Source organism: Mirounga leonina, unplaced genomic scaffold (assembly GCF_011800145.1).
Source record: "Mirounga leonina isolate KUSES-001 unplaced genomic scaffold, KU_Mleo_1.0 Mir_151, whole genome shotgun sequence".
Lineage (NCBI taxonomy): Eukaryota > Metazoa > Chordata > Mammalia > Carnivora > Phocidae > Mirounga > Mirounga leonina.
In genome coordinates this window covers 104350022-104366165 of record NW_023270377.1, presented here as the reverse complement: position 1 = coordinate 104366165, position 16144 = coordinate 104350022, and positions in this window count along the sequence as shown.

Genomic DNA, 16144 nt, shown 5'->3' with positions numbered 1-16144 from the left:
CTTCTTCTTCTTCTTCTTCTTCTTCTTCTTCTTCTTCTTCTTCTTCTTCTTAACATATAATGTATTATTTGTTTCAGAGGTACAGATCTGTGATTCAACAGTTTTGCACAATTCACAGCGCTCACCATAGCACATACCCTCCCCAATTTCTATCACCCAGCTGCCCTATCCCTCCCACTCCCCACCACTCCAGCAACCCTCAGGAATTCTTAATCTCAGGAAACATTTCTTTCTTTCTTATCTCATTGCAGTGGTTAGAACCTCCATGCTTTGTTGAATAAGAATGGGGGAGTGGATCTTTGCTGTGTTGCCCATCTTAGAAGGAAAGCACTCAGTCTTGCACTATTAAGTATAATGTGGGTTATAGGAGGTTTTCGTAGATCCTGTTTATTAAGCTGAAGAAGTTCCCATCTGTGTCTCGTCTGGTAAAAGTTTTCATATGAAAAAAAAAAAAAAAAGTTTTCATATGAATGGGTTTTGGATTTTGTAAAATACTACTTCTTTATCAATTGATATCATCATATGATTTCTTTAGTTTGTTCATATAGATGGTAGATTATAAAGATTGGTTTTTGAATGTTAAAACATATGCTAAACATTGTTTAGCATAACTGGAATAAATCCTGCTTGATAATGGTATATATATGTTCTTTGTAGACATTGCTGGATTGGATTTGCTATATTTTGTTGAGAACTTCTGCATCTAAGTTCATGAGCGATATTATCTGCATTTTTTTTTTTTCTTTTTGTACTGTCTTAGTCTGGTTTTGGTAACAAAATAATACTAGCCTCATGAAAATGGCTTGAGAAGTGTTTCCTCCTCTCCTATTTTCTGAGGCAATTGTATAAAATGTGTATTAATTTTTCTTTAAATGTTTGGTAAAATTCTTCAGAGAAACAATCTAGGCCCAACTAATTCTATTTCAGGAACTTTAAATTAAATGGAGCTAATCTGAGAAACACTCTGCCTGCTTGGGAGGGTGGGAAGAGGAGAAGAGAGGATGAAGTGGAAGAAAAACCATCAGCTTCTTGCTCAGTCCCAATGAAACCATAGTGGGGAGGGAGGGCAGCATCCTGGTTTTTCTGTTGGTATTTAGCTGGAGTAGAAAACAGATTACCAGAAAATATCTCCTAATGTTGGGTTATCCTGTTTTCCTACTGGTGGTTCAAGACAGGATGCTTCTGTAGGGCAACGAGAAATCCAGGGAACCCCCTACCATGCTATTCTCAAGTTCTCCATTCTCAAAGCAGCATGCTTTCCTTTTCCCACCTTTCAGAGACTTCCCATACTTGTTTGTTGCTTTATGTGCAGGGCTTTTTCCTTGTGTGGGGGCAGACCCATGAGGAATGGGACTATTCCACCCTGACAGAATTGGAAACCCATCTGCTTTGCCTTATTTTTTGTGAGAAAAAAAATGAGATAATGTTTGTGAGGATTACATGATGTGATGCTTAACTCAAAGCCTGGAATATTATAAGTATATAGTGTGAGCTATGAAGGGTCTTCTAATGCCTTTGGTGAGAAATAAGTTCAGAAGCAAGAAGGGTGGGGAAAAAATGAGAAAAATGGAGAGCAAGGAAGGCCAGGGTATGCAGTAAAGGTTAAAGCTGTGAAGGATTAAGGTGCCAGATACTCAGTGCAAGAGCACATCTGGTGACCTAAAAGCACTGGGCAGAACTGGGATGTCCTCTCTCTTGTCTTTTAGTGTCAATCCACTTCCCTGACATCAGACATTTCTCAATGTAAGAGAAATATCGGTATGGCTAATGGAGAGAAAGTGAAGATGAATTTTCATTTTCATCTGAGAGTAGATAAAAATGAATTATTTTAATCATCTGTACTTTCTTCTCAGCTTTACTACAAACTCACATTCAGAATATCTACTATAATATAGTGGTGAAAAATTCAAATTTAAAGCTATGTCAACAATCATGCAAGAATTCATAGAGGTAGGGGGAAAAACTGAGACTTGAAAATAAAATATTAATATTTGGTTATTTAGAAACACTACTAATAAGTAAAATAAAGCAAAGTCAGGAAATGTAAACATAATCACTGTATCAATATTTAATCATAATATTTTAACAATCCATAATTCTTTTCATTTCTCTTGAATTCCAAGTGAAGTTCATTTGAATCACAAAATCATCAATCTTTTATAAACTTCATTAATGTAAACAAATTCAAGTATTGATAGTAAAATTAATTTTATAAGTCCATCAGGTAAATCAGGTAAATGTCTTTTTTTTTCCTTAACAAGATAGTGGACATTTTTTTTTCAACAGCTAATCTAACATGTTATGAGTTTACTGCTAACAGCAGCCTGAGAAAGCTTTCAGCAACCTTAAAGAATCACTGAATTCAACATCTCCTCTTTTTAGAAAGGACCATATCCACATGCTACTAGATAAATTAAGTTTTCTTTTTTTTCCTTTCCGTTTTTTTTTCCCACTTGTTTTTTGATTTTACGGCAAGCATGTTTATTTTGAAAAAAAATTTAAACTTACATAAAAATGACAAGAAAAGTACCAAGAATTTCTTTTTGTCCTTCACCTGGATTCCGCAATTGCTGTCATTTTGTCACATTCAATTTTATTATTCTCTTTCTAATTCATTAGCGAGCAGGCAGCAATCACTGTACTCCTTTCCCATTAAGTATGTCAGTGCAGCTCCCCAAATTATCCCAAAACTAGAAATTTAATATTAATACAATACTATTGGCTACAGTACAGATTTCAAGTTTTGTAGATTGTCTCAAAAATGTCTGAAAGAGCAAAATTTATATTTCTGCTCCATGATACGATCTGGAATCACACTTCACATTTAGATTTGGCATCTTTTTTTATTGATATATAATTCACATACCATGACATTCACCCTATTAAAGTTTATGGTTTTTCACCTATTTGGTTTTTAATATATTCACAAGGTTGTATAACTACCACCACTATTTAATGCTCAGAATATTTTTATTACTCCAGAAGAAAAACTCCATATCCACTAGCAGTTATGCTTCATTCTCCCCTCCCCCAGCCCTGGCTGCCACTAATCTGATTTCAGTCTCATAGATCTGCTTTTTCTGGACAATTCATTTATATGAAATTATACCATATGTGGCCTTTTGTGTCTGGCTTCTTTCACTTAGCATAATGTTTAAAAATTAATCTATATTGTAGCGCATATACTATTTTATTTATTTTAATGGTTAAATAGTGTTCCATTGTATGGATATACCACAATTTGTTTACCCATTTCTTAGTTGTTGGACATCTGAGTTGTTTCCGTTTGGAACTGTTATGAATAATGTTATGAACATTCATATACATGGTTTTCTTTGTGTAAACATATGTTTTCAATTCTATTAGAAATATATACCTAGTAGTGAAATTGTTGGGTCATATTATAACTCTACATTTGACTTTTTGAGGAATTGACAAATTGTTTTACAGAGGAGCTTCACCATTTTATGTTTCTTTTTTTTATTAATCCATTTTTATTGAACATTTAGCTTTTCAATTATTTTACTATGAATAATGCTGTGATTAACAATCTTACAGATTAATCTTTGTACAGATACCTGATTATATCTTTAGCATAAATTCTTAGGTATGGAATTATTTAAATCTTAAATGCATTTTATTTTTTATTATTTTTATTTATCTTTTTTTTCTTTTGTTTTTTTGTTAACATATAATGTAGTATTTGTTTCAGGAGTACAGGTCTGTGATTCATCAGTCTTACACAATTCACAGCTCTCACCATAGTATATACCCTCCCCAATGTGCATCACTTCCGTTTTATGTTTCAACAAGGAATAGATTCTAATTTCTCTACGTACATGGCAACACTTTCTATTCTTTGACTTTATTGACTATTGCCATATTGATGGGTACGAAGTGTCATTTCACTGTGGCTTTAATAAGTATTTACCTAATGGCTTGTGATGTTTTGCCTGTTTGTATGCCCTTATTGGCTATTTGTATATTTTGAGGAATGTCTACTCAAGCCGTTTCCTTATTCTCTAATTGGGTGGTTGTCTCTTTTGTGTTATGAGAATTTTAATATATTCTGGATGTGAAACTCATCAGATATATGAATTGCAAATACCTTCACCCTTTCTGTGGATAGTTTTTCATTTTCTTGATAGTGTCCTTGAGATGGAAATTTTTTTTAATTTCGGTGAAATCTAATTTATCTGTTTTCTCTTTGTATGTTTGGGCTTTAGGAATTATATCTAAGAAACCATTACCTAATTCAAGGTTACGAATATATTTTTTTAAAGATTTCATTTATTTATTTGAGAGTGAGAGAATGAGAGAGAGCACATGAGAGGGGGGAGGGTCAGAGGGAGAAGCAGACTCCCCGCCGAGCAGGGAGCCTGATGCAGGACTCGATCCAGGGACTCCAGGATCATGACCTGAGCCAAAGGCAGTCACTTAACCAGCTGAGCCACCCAGGCGCCCAAGGTTATGAATATTTACACATCTGTTTTATTCTAAGACTTTTATGGTTTTAGCTTTTATAGTTATTTTTTAATATTTTAGTTAATTTTTGTATATGGTGTAAGGTAGGAGTCCAACTTCATTCCTTTGCATGAGATTACTAGCTGTCCCCTAGCACTGATTGTTGAAAAGACTATTCTTCCTCCTACTGAGTTGTCTTGGCACCCTTGTCAAAAATTAGTTTCCCAAAAATGTATGGTGTTATTTCTGAACATTCATTTTTATTCCATTAATTCATTTGTCCACTCTTAATCCAATAACACACAGAATTAATTTTTTAGCTTTGTGGTAAGTTTTGAATTCAGGAGGTGTGAGGCTTCTAATTTTGTTCTTTTTTATTATTATTTTGGCTATTCTGGAACCTTGCTGGTTTTGATAGAAATTGTATCTGTAGATCAATTTGAACAGGATTGTCATTTTAATAATATTAAATCTTCCAGTCCATGAATATGGTACATATTTTTGTGTATTTAGTATTTTAAAAATTTCTTTCAATGTAATTTTTACTGTATAAGTTTTGTACTTCTTTTAAGTTTATTTCTACTTAATTTATTATTTTTTTGCTATTGTAAATTAAATTGCTTTCTTAATTTCATTTCCAGATTGTTCATTTCTAGTGTATAAAATCACAACTAAATTTGTATATTGATATTGTATCCTCAAACCTTGCTGAACTTATTTATTAGCTCTAAATTTTCTTATATATTTATATGTTTCTGAGAAACATTTTGTATGTTTCTATACAAAAGATCATGTCATATGAAAATAGAGATAGTTTTATGTCTTCCTTTCCAATCTTAATATCTTTTTTTTTTTTTTTCCTGGCCTTGCATAATTGCCTTGGCTACAATCTTTGTAAAACATTAAAGAGAAGTAAGGAGAGTGGCCATCCTAGTGTTGTTTTTGAATTTAGGGGAAACTTTTAGTCTTTCACCATTAAATGTGATGTTAGCTGTGGGTTTTATCAAGTGGCTTATCATCATGTATTGATACAATTACATTTTCTCCCCAATCTATTAATAATACATATTACATAAATATATTATCTTTTCTTGAAATACATCATATGCTTGGGATAAAGCCTATTTGAACTTAAAATATCTTTTTCCAAATATACTGTTGTGTTTGATTTAGCATATTTTATTTAATATGGAAGTGAAATATAACAAAATGAGTAGAAACACATATTTTTCCTAGACTACCTGGTTCTATCAAAAGTAGCTGGGACATGAGCAAAAGTATTTAATCTCCTTGTCACTTAGGTCACTTCTTTATAAAAAGTAAAATAATATCATTTAACTCACAGGATTAAATAGGATTATTTAATATCATTTAACTCACAATAATTAAATAAACTATTATAGATGAAATGTTATGTTTTTTCTATTTTTATAATTATTATTAATGCATTTTTTCAGGAAAAGAGTTGGTCAAACATTTATATATTTTAACTATTTTTATTTTGTTTGATTTAAATCTTATTTTACGCTTATAAAGTTTGTTAGCCATTTCCTTTTATTTATTAAACAAATATTCATACTGTGTTTTTCTGAATAAAACATACAATGTAGGAATTACTACTTTCTTGAAGGTTTCCTAACACTAGCTTATAAAACATTTTGAACTAACAAATAATATTTTATGGTAACTTTTGCTTGCTGATTTAATTTCTTTTATGGCTTTGGATATATCAGATTTTATATATTTTTGTGTAGATAATTTATAATGATACATTGATAGAAACTGTTATTTTTACCTTTTGTCTTATATATCATTTGTAGGTGTTTGTAATTTCTTCTTCTGATTTTTAAATCTCAGTTATATATCCAGAATTATTTTCAATTTTTCAAACCCAATATTGTTTCTGAATTTATTTATTCTTTGTCTTTAGTCAGTTGTGATAGAAGTTTGCCTGTGTCCAGGTCTTCAGTCTTCTTCCAGGTTTCACACTATCTGTGTGCAATTGACAGTTTATGTTTCTATTGTTTATAATTAAGTTGAACTCACACACACGTGTGTGTGTATAACTTCTATGCAGTTCAATATGCTCCTTATTAACTATAAATCCATATTACCTGGCTCAATGACAAAGTATCTTTAAAATATTATGCACAGTGGGACATCATTTTTATAACATATACACTTATATAATTGTAAAATGCACTATATGCATGGAAGGAATCTAGATTTAAGTACACTAAAGCCTTAGTACTCATTATCTCTCTGTAGTTGAATTAGTGATGATTTTATTTACCTTATCTGCAATTTAGCATTTCTCAGGAGCAACCATTACTGATTTTCATTTTAAATGGAAAAAATTCTTTTGTATTGTACTGCTATTTTCCAAAATGATTCCTTGTAATTATATCAATCATTTTCTCAAAATGCTTCAATGATTTGTTGTTGCCTAAAGGGTAGAGTTTAAATTCTTTATTCTAATATTCAAAGTCCTCTGTCAGCTGGCAGCAAGCTGCATTTCCTCTCTTATCCTAATTCTCACACTCAATACAACAGTTCCAACCAAATGCTTTTACCAGCTGTTCTCACAAATTCCCTCTTCACAGTTTTTGTTCACTCTGTTTCCTCTAACCAACTGAAAGTATCTCTATGTTTTTTTCTACCTATGTGACTATCCTACCTATTCTTCAAAATGCAATAACTCTTTCTTCATCTTTTATAAAGTCTTCCTGGGGGGGAAAGAAAAGCCCAAAGAGAGCTCTTCTTTGAATATCTTAAGACAAATATTGCTTTACTGATTTTCTAATTAATATTTTACTACTCTGGCATCCATTCTAGTGGCACTAACTCAGGATTGCACATATTCCCCTGTATTTTGGGACCTGTCCAAAGTTGTCCCACTAATGGGGTGAGAGGGGAAGGGTATCCAGTGCATGCTGGCTACTCAAGCTGTGTGTCCTAGTATAAAGTTGCATCTGCCCAGAGCAAGAAAGGACTATTTCAAAAAGTTTCCATCCATAGAGGAAATCATGATATACTCCACAGGACGTTCTGATAAATAAGTAATTTCATAGTTCCTCATAATTAACATTTTAAAGGGACTATATCTGTTCCATCAAATTAGGATATGGAGTTTGTTCTGTAATTTTTTTGTATTATTAGATCACCTAACACAATGCCACTGAATTGTTTATGAATGGATATGAACAATTCAGATATATCTTAAAGGAAATGAAATCTCATGGGCATCTCTGATACAGATTCCTACATTTCAAGCAAATTGTAGCTGCATAGATTTTGCCATCTACTTTTCCAAACACCAATGAGCAGATGAGAAGAGTTTGGAAGATATTAATCACCATAATCTTACTCATAATCAGACCTGATATCTCCGTTATTCCTGTTCTAGTTAAAACATCAGCATTGTCTATAAGCAATAACAATAATAACTAGTATTTAAAGGCTATTTTACAGGTTTGAGGTGCATCATCATTAGATAATAACCATGCCCTTCTATTTCTTCTTTGATGTCTAGGTTGGTACCTGGAATAGTAGCCACCCAGTGAGTATTTCTTAAAGGAATAAAATAAATTCAATATTAATTATCAGTACATACACAGGTCAGACACCATTGACTTTTTCATACAGTTGAGCATCCTGTGATGGGAGCAGGGAAGATCAGAGTCACAAGACCAGCAAGTGGAATGTTCTTTCTACTATTGCTTTCTTAAAACAGGGAGGGGAGAAAGCACATTTCCTGCAGAGCATAGGTAATAAAGGGTATACTAAACTATAAAAGTCACTTAAGCATTCTCGTAAATGTTCATAATGGTATTTAAAATCAAATAGTTTATTTTCCTCAAAATCAGAAACATTTTCCTGGTAGAGGCCATGCTGCCTGTGTTTATTTGAGCAACAAACCCAAGTTAATATGCTTGTCATTAGGGGTTTCAACCAGTGACCTTGAACAATTATAACAACTAAATATAGAGCTGAGTTTTGTGATCAATGTTATTAGAAATAGCTGCTTTGAAAGTCTTGTCTCTAGTATATTAATTGTGGAGATGTCACCAAATCTGCCACATATGTTTACAATGGATGTAAGAGAATACAGGTTGAAGAGCTGTTCATGGAGATGTGATGCTGGATCATGCACCAGTTTCTTGCTGTTGCCAGAACAATGTGTGCAGCCCCTTGCAGGGAGCCTGCACTTGTTTTATTCCACGCACTTTCACTGAAAATGCCTTCCTGCTTCAAAGCACCAGAAAGTGGTGCTTTTGACAACATGAAACTTGTGACCTCCAGTTGTTCTATTGGCATTAGCTTCTAGGAAATTCTGAACTAAGCTAATAGTCTATCTTTAAGAATTGTGCAAGTCCTTGCTGCATACATGTGTTTCTATGTGCTCACTTTCACTGTGGTCAAATACTTCATTTTGATTTTTCTTTGAGTTTAAACATTTGTTTTATCTTAATTATTCATGCTTTTGGTAAGTTGCCTAAAAGTTCTTAGAAGAAACTAGGGTAGACCTGTAGATAAAGTGTTCTCTAGTACAAGCTATCAGGTTAAAAGTAGAAACAGAAAAATGTGGGAACCCATTTTACAGATAAAGAACCTGAGGCACTGAGCTGTAACATGACCTGTCCAAGGACAAAGACAGATTTCTAAACTGTAGCCGTGTGAATCTTCACAGTCCCATTCATTTTCCTCTTCTCACAGGGACATGTGATGAGCATGCACAAATTGTATAGTTTCACCCTTCACTGCTTTCCACTCTGTCCTCAGCTGTGCCCTCTGCCTCATTTGCAACAGAAGCTGCAAATTGACTTAGCTTAGAGAAAGAGGAAAGCTAAGTCAAACTGTTGACTTAGTTTAGACTGTTCTCCCAGACACCCAGTGTGTTCCCAGTTAGAAAACAGGCTGACTTATTTTGAGTTAAACTTTTCTTTTGCAAAATTTCAACTAGAAATCTTAACACATGCTAAATATTAAATCTTGAATTTGAAATCTTTCCTGCATATTTCTTATTGATAAGTATGCTTAGAACAGAATTTGCTTAATGGAAAATATTGTAACATAATACCCACAGCCTATAAGATAAAGTTCCCCAGTTTGACCAATGTTGAGAAGGAAATAAAAAATTACATCTGCATCAGGACTATGTCAGAAATGGTGCCAAGGAAGGTCTGAAATGAATGAAGATATTACCAAGTGCCACAAAGCTAATTAGTGTGCTGAATCTTCCCATAGAAGGAAATTTGCTGGCATCACCCCTGGGTCCTAATTTGAGAATGACCTCAAGTCATACTCCCTGAGGTACTATTAAAGAAATACCATATTGAGGAGGACTCTTGATAGGTGAAGAAAGGAAATATTTATTCTTTCCACACATAAATAAGTTTGTTTCTTTAACTGTTAAAGCTAAATGGTTTATTTTTATTACAGGTTTCTTTATTACAGAGAGCCTTAATATGTTAATAAACACTGTCAATCACAAAGAAAGGAAGACAATGTTCAGTTTCTCTCTATCTTCTATGGCCAAGGGTAAAAATTCCTGGAGATAGTGCCCCACAAATCACAGTTTGTGAAATATTAAGACACATAAGAGATGATACATCACTTTACTTATTGATATTCTAAAAAATAAAAATGTAAGTATATAGATAGTCTTAAATGCATATTTGGTTTTACGAGTGTGGAGTCCTGTTGCTTGGGTTTGTACCTGGCTCCACCACTTACTAGTTGTGTGAACTGGGACAAATACTTTAGCTTTCTGTTCTTTGGTTTACTCATAGGCAAAATAAGGATAATGATAGAAGACAAATTGCAATGATAAATGTATTTAGAGGCTATAGCTGCACACTTTTCACATTTCAATTCATTTTTTTTCTTCTCACATGAACATATGTGTGGTGTGTGCATTAACTTGGCATAGCTTCCTTCCCCTCTTCACTGCTTTTCACTTACTCTTCAAGTGTGCCTCCTCCTCTTTTGCTAGACAGAATTGGGTTGTTTTGATGTGTTTTGATGATTCCTATGTATAGAAGAGCCTAGAAAAATCTCAATGAATATTAGCTAATGTACACATGATTTCTTTTTCTTAAATATATTATTATATATTATATATTATATGTATAAGAAATACACATTTTATATGTTATAATTATATATAACATTATCTATATATGTATATTTATTTATATGTTAGTATATTATAATTCTTACATATTATAAGATATATTATAGAACATATGTTACTGAATAATATGTATATATTATTATAATTATATATGTGGCATAAATATTTCTACAATCATGAATAAAATGGTTTAAAAATAATTATATTTAAAAACATCTCCAAGTTGTTAGTTTATGTTTTCATTGTTGTCACAAATATACATTAAGTATCATGTATCTTCAGTCCTATAAAATCTCTAGCTTGCCTCCAAGGCTCACAGTTCTTTCAAGAGTTGGAGAAGTCTTGTAGCCAGAATATTTGCATATTTAGCCTCTATGTACTGTTCTGAGACTAAGTATAAGCACATGTCTCCATAGGAAGCATTTAGGACAGCATCTGCTACCATCAGATGAGTCCCTATGATGTGCACAATTCTTTACACCTGCTATTACTAATCCACATATTAGTCCTACAAGGTCAATAATTTCACTTTCAGATAAAGAAACTGGGGCTAGAGGAAGTTCCACAGCTAGTAACATATGGAACTTGGGTTATAAACCAGGACTTACTGATGTCAAAGTTCACTTCTTTGAGATCCCTGCTTCAGCCATAGGAGCTCTGAAATCGAATCCAGCCACCACTCTCACATGGAGAGGCTAGGTGTCAAGGCAACCGAGGCACATCAAACAAATTAAGGGCAGCAAAACACGGAGTCAGGAATCATCCCAATCAATCTGAATACTTCATGCGGTCCTGCAAGTTTAATGTAAAATGTGGGAAAAATTACTAAGGATTATTTTCCTGAGTTTCTATTTTTCCATTCATTAGGTTTTTGAAAAAGTCTGTTTAAGTTCTCCCCATAACTCAGTTGTATGTCTTGGTTTGATCATGAGGCTTACTTACTTGGTTGTATAACCTATTATGTAAGGTTGCACAGACATACGCATAGCACATTTTCTTAAGAGGAAATAAAATACTTCATATTTTACCTCATTAATCTCCTCAGTACACCTAGAATTTCTAAGGAAGTATCCAGTTATACATACAAATCAGGTACACTGGATTCAGTAAGAGCGATATTAGTAGAAGCTTTAATTTGTCAAGTTGACAAGGGTGTTTCCTTGCTCACAATGTCGTATCTAAAACTCAGGCCTTCTTTAGTGGTCACAAATCACTAACCAGATTATAATGAATAAGGTTTGGACATGGAAGACATTATCATGTTTTCAAACTATGTGTTAACTAATTGCTCATTATACAATATTTATCAAACACCTACTACGTGCAGGCATTGTTTAAAGAGTTGTAGATACAGCAGAGGACAAAATAGGCAAAAATCCCTGCATGTGTGAAACTTACATTCAACTGGGGAAAGGAGATAATAAACTGGTAAATTACATACACACACCCCTCACATACACCACACTACCTTATATATAAAGGTGATAAATGCTATGGAGAAAATGAAAGCAAAGAAGAAGAAGAGCAAATACATTTCAAAGAAGGGGAGGTCTGATTTTAAATAGTGTGGTCAGGAAAAATCACTGTGAGAAGGCTCTTCCTTTTAATTTTTTTCCCCTTTCTTTCTTTTTTTTTTTCTTTTTGTTGCTCTCGTTTTGTGGTTGTTTTATTTTGTTTTGTTTTGTTTTGTTTTGTTTTTTAAATTTGAAGGAGGTCAAGGGTAATCCATGCAGGTATTGGCCAGGAGTATTCCTGGCAGGAGAAATGATTGCAAATTTGGGAATGTGCCTAGTGTGTCAGAGGAATAACAGAGAAATCAGTGGGGGCAGAGTGAGTTAGTCGTGAGGAGACTAGGAACAAATGAGATCAGGAAGTTAATAGAAGCTCAGCTCTTACTGGTCTGGAAGAAAGTTCTAAAGATTCTGGTTCTGGCTTAGAGAAGATAAGCTATCTAATAGTAGGTTATCTATTAAAGACTTTGAGAAGAATTGTGTGATAAGATTTTTATTTTAAAAGATCACTCTGGACCTTTTTTCCTAATTTATAAAAAGTTACAGAAGACTGGCCCACTGATCTTGTAATGACAAAAAGATACTTAATCAGAAGGCAGAAGACACAAAGAAACATAAATGAGCTAAATTTCTGAACAGATGAGGCTGTTCTTAGGAGTCTAGAGACCCATGGATGCTTTATCACTGATTCAGAGCTAGAAGGAGCAATCAAAAGAAGGAATTGAAGAAAAATTCCACCTTTAAATGACCCTGTGATGTCTTGTGTGAGGAATCAGAGTTCCCAGATATCCTGACCACAGAATGAATCTACAACAATCAGCACTTTTGTTTTTTCCATGGACCTTCCACTGAGGGCAGTAGTACAGAAGAGACTCAGGAATAAACGATAAAGTCATAGAAGTTTTCACAAAACATCCAAGACCATTCCTTGGTGCTGGGCAGCAGCCTAATGAAGGGTTTTAAAATAACTATGGTAAATATATAATAAAGCCAAGTGGAAAAGAAAAATGATATATAGGATCAGATAAGGAATTTCAGCAACTCAAGGGAAACTACAAAAAATAATTAATGACAATTTTAGAATTAAAAAATACATCAGAAATGAACAGTCATTTGATAGACTTGATGGTAGTTCAGACACAACAAAGAAAAAGGATCATGGAACTGACATATGAAGACCAAAATAGATTTTAAAGAACCAAACAGACCATCTGAGACTTGTGGGAGAGTATTAATTGGCCTAACGCACATGCAATTAAAGTCCCAGTAGGAGATGTGAGAAGGATAGAGATATATATATTTTTTAATGATGAAGGAAATAAACCCACAGATCCAAGAGCAGCAATAAACTCCAAACAAGATAAATACTACTTAGGCACATCAGAGATGAACTTCTAAAAACCTAAGATAAAACGAAAATCTATAAATCAGCCAAGGAATTGGACACATGGCATTCAGGAAAACAAAAATAAAGATGTTTGTATTCTACTCAGAAATAGTAGAAGCCAAAAGGCAGTGGCAGGGAAATTAGGCAAGAAATATTCGATGTATAGCCATTGGACATATTTTTAAAATTTAAGGTGATATAAAATTATCTTATGGCAGACAAAAAACAAACTAATTTTCAGGCTAAAGAAGATAAATCATATGCACATGTGAATTAATGTGGATGAAGCATTTGACAAGATTCAAAACCTATTTATAATGAACAACTCTCCACAAATTAGGAATAGGGAGAAATTATCTCCATTTTCTGAAGAGTGTCTACAAAAATTCTGAAGATAGCATCCCCCTTAATGACAAAAGACTGAATGCTTTCTAGGATTGGGAACACAGTAAGGAAGTGTGCTCTCACCATTCTCATTCAACACAGTACTGACATTTCTAGCCACTGCATTAAGATAATAAAAATTAAAAGCCTACATATTAGGAAGAGATAAAAAACTACTTCTATTTATAGATGACTTGAGTGGCTGCGTGAAAAAATCCCAAAGAATCTGTAAAAACTAAATTCTAGAATGAATACATGAGTTTGTCTAGGTCACAGCATCCAAGACCAATACACAAAAACCAGACACATTTCTATATACTAAAAATAAACATGTGAAAATCAAGTTAAAAAAAAAAACAAAATACCATTTACAATCAGTATAAGAAAATGGAATAGCCAGGTATACCCTTAACAAAACATGTATAGATATGCATGCTGAAAAATATTAAATGTTGCTAAAAGAAAGAAAAGACCTAAACAAATGGAGAAATATCATGTTTATAGGTAAGATTCAACATAGTGCCAATTCTCCCCAACATTATCTGTAAGTTTAATACAATTTCTACTAAAATCCCAGTAAGATGTTTTTCTTTTGCAGACAAAAACAAATTTTTGATTGTGTTTATATGAAAAGACATTAGAATTTATATGAAATCTATATGAGAGGGCACTAGAGTAACTAAAAAGAAAATCTTGTAAAAGGAGAGTAAAGTGGGAAAAAATCACACTACTCTTATGGAAGAGCTAATATTTATCTAGACTAATTAGGGTACTCTTGGAAGAGGGAGAGGTACTGAGGTCAGTGAAACAGAACAGAGAATGCAACAATAGACCCACCTAAATATGCTCAGCTGTGTTTTGACAAAGGTACAAAGGCAATTCAGTGGAATAAAGATATCCTTTTCAGGAAGTGGTGCTGGAGTAATCGAAGGTCCATAGGGAAAAAAGAGACCGAGAGAACTTTTGTGGAGAGGTTGGGCCAAAAGCCTGATTGCGGTGGATGCAAGAGAGAACAAGGGAAAGATGTTTGCAAACCCCAAGAAAAAAAATATTGTTTGGAACATATGCATCATAAGGACCAGGAAGAATTATGACAGTGGCAAGAAAAGCAGGTCGTGTCAAGAAAGTAACACTAACAGAACCTTTGTTCTCACTTAGAAAAGGGATTATAAACATTTACCCCAAAGATACAGATATAGTGAGAAGAAGGGCCACATGCACCCCAATGTACATAGCAGCAATGTCCACAATAGCCAAACTGTGGAAGGAGCCGAGATACCCTTCAACAGATGAATGGATAAAGAAGATGTGGTTCATGTATACAATGGAATATTACTCAGCCATCAGAAAGGATGAATACCCAACTTTTGCACTGACATGGATGGAACTGGAGGGGATTATGCTAAGTGAAATAAGTCAAGCAGTGAAAGTCCATTATCATATGGTTTCACTCATACGTGGAACGTAAGGAATAGCATGGAGGGCATTAGGGGAAGGAAGGGAAAACTAAAGAGGGGGAGATGAACCATGAGAGACTATGGACTCCAGGAAACAATCTGAGAGTTTCAGAGGGGAGGGGGGTGATGGGATGGGTTAGCCCGGTGATGGGTATTAAGGAGGGCACATGTTGTAATGAGCACTGGGTATTATATGCAAATAATGAATCATGGAACACTACATCAAAAACTAATGATGTACTATATGGTGACTAACAACATAACAAACAAGAAAAAGAAACAAAAGGGATTATAGATACCAGGCTCTTGTATTCATTAAAAGTCATGCTTATAATCCACTTAATTAATAGAAGGTATTTGCTCCTACAATTTCTGTTATTGCACATTGTCATTATAATTGGATTTTTACTACTTTACTACTAATGGCTAATCATCTCCTCTGATATACTAAAATATTATTTAACGACCTTTAGTGTGGTTTTCCTCCTCCTAGTTCCAATGTCTAGTAACTGTCAAGCACATAGCTGGAATTGGAGAAATATTCATTAAATGCAATTAAGCTAAATGAAGCCAAGTTACTAAATGGCTTGATTTCAGTTTTAAAGCCATTGCTCTTGTGCCCTTTACCCCTGAAACTTTGCTTAAGCAATTTTCCCCAGGACTCTGTCCAACTGAATCTAACTTCTTTGCCATTTGAAGAGAAGTTCAACTTAACTCTTTCAGATTCATCTCTTACAGTTACTAACAAGGTTCATTGCATTGTTTTCTCTGTGAAATGTAGTACTTATCTCTCCAACTGATACAA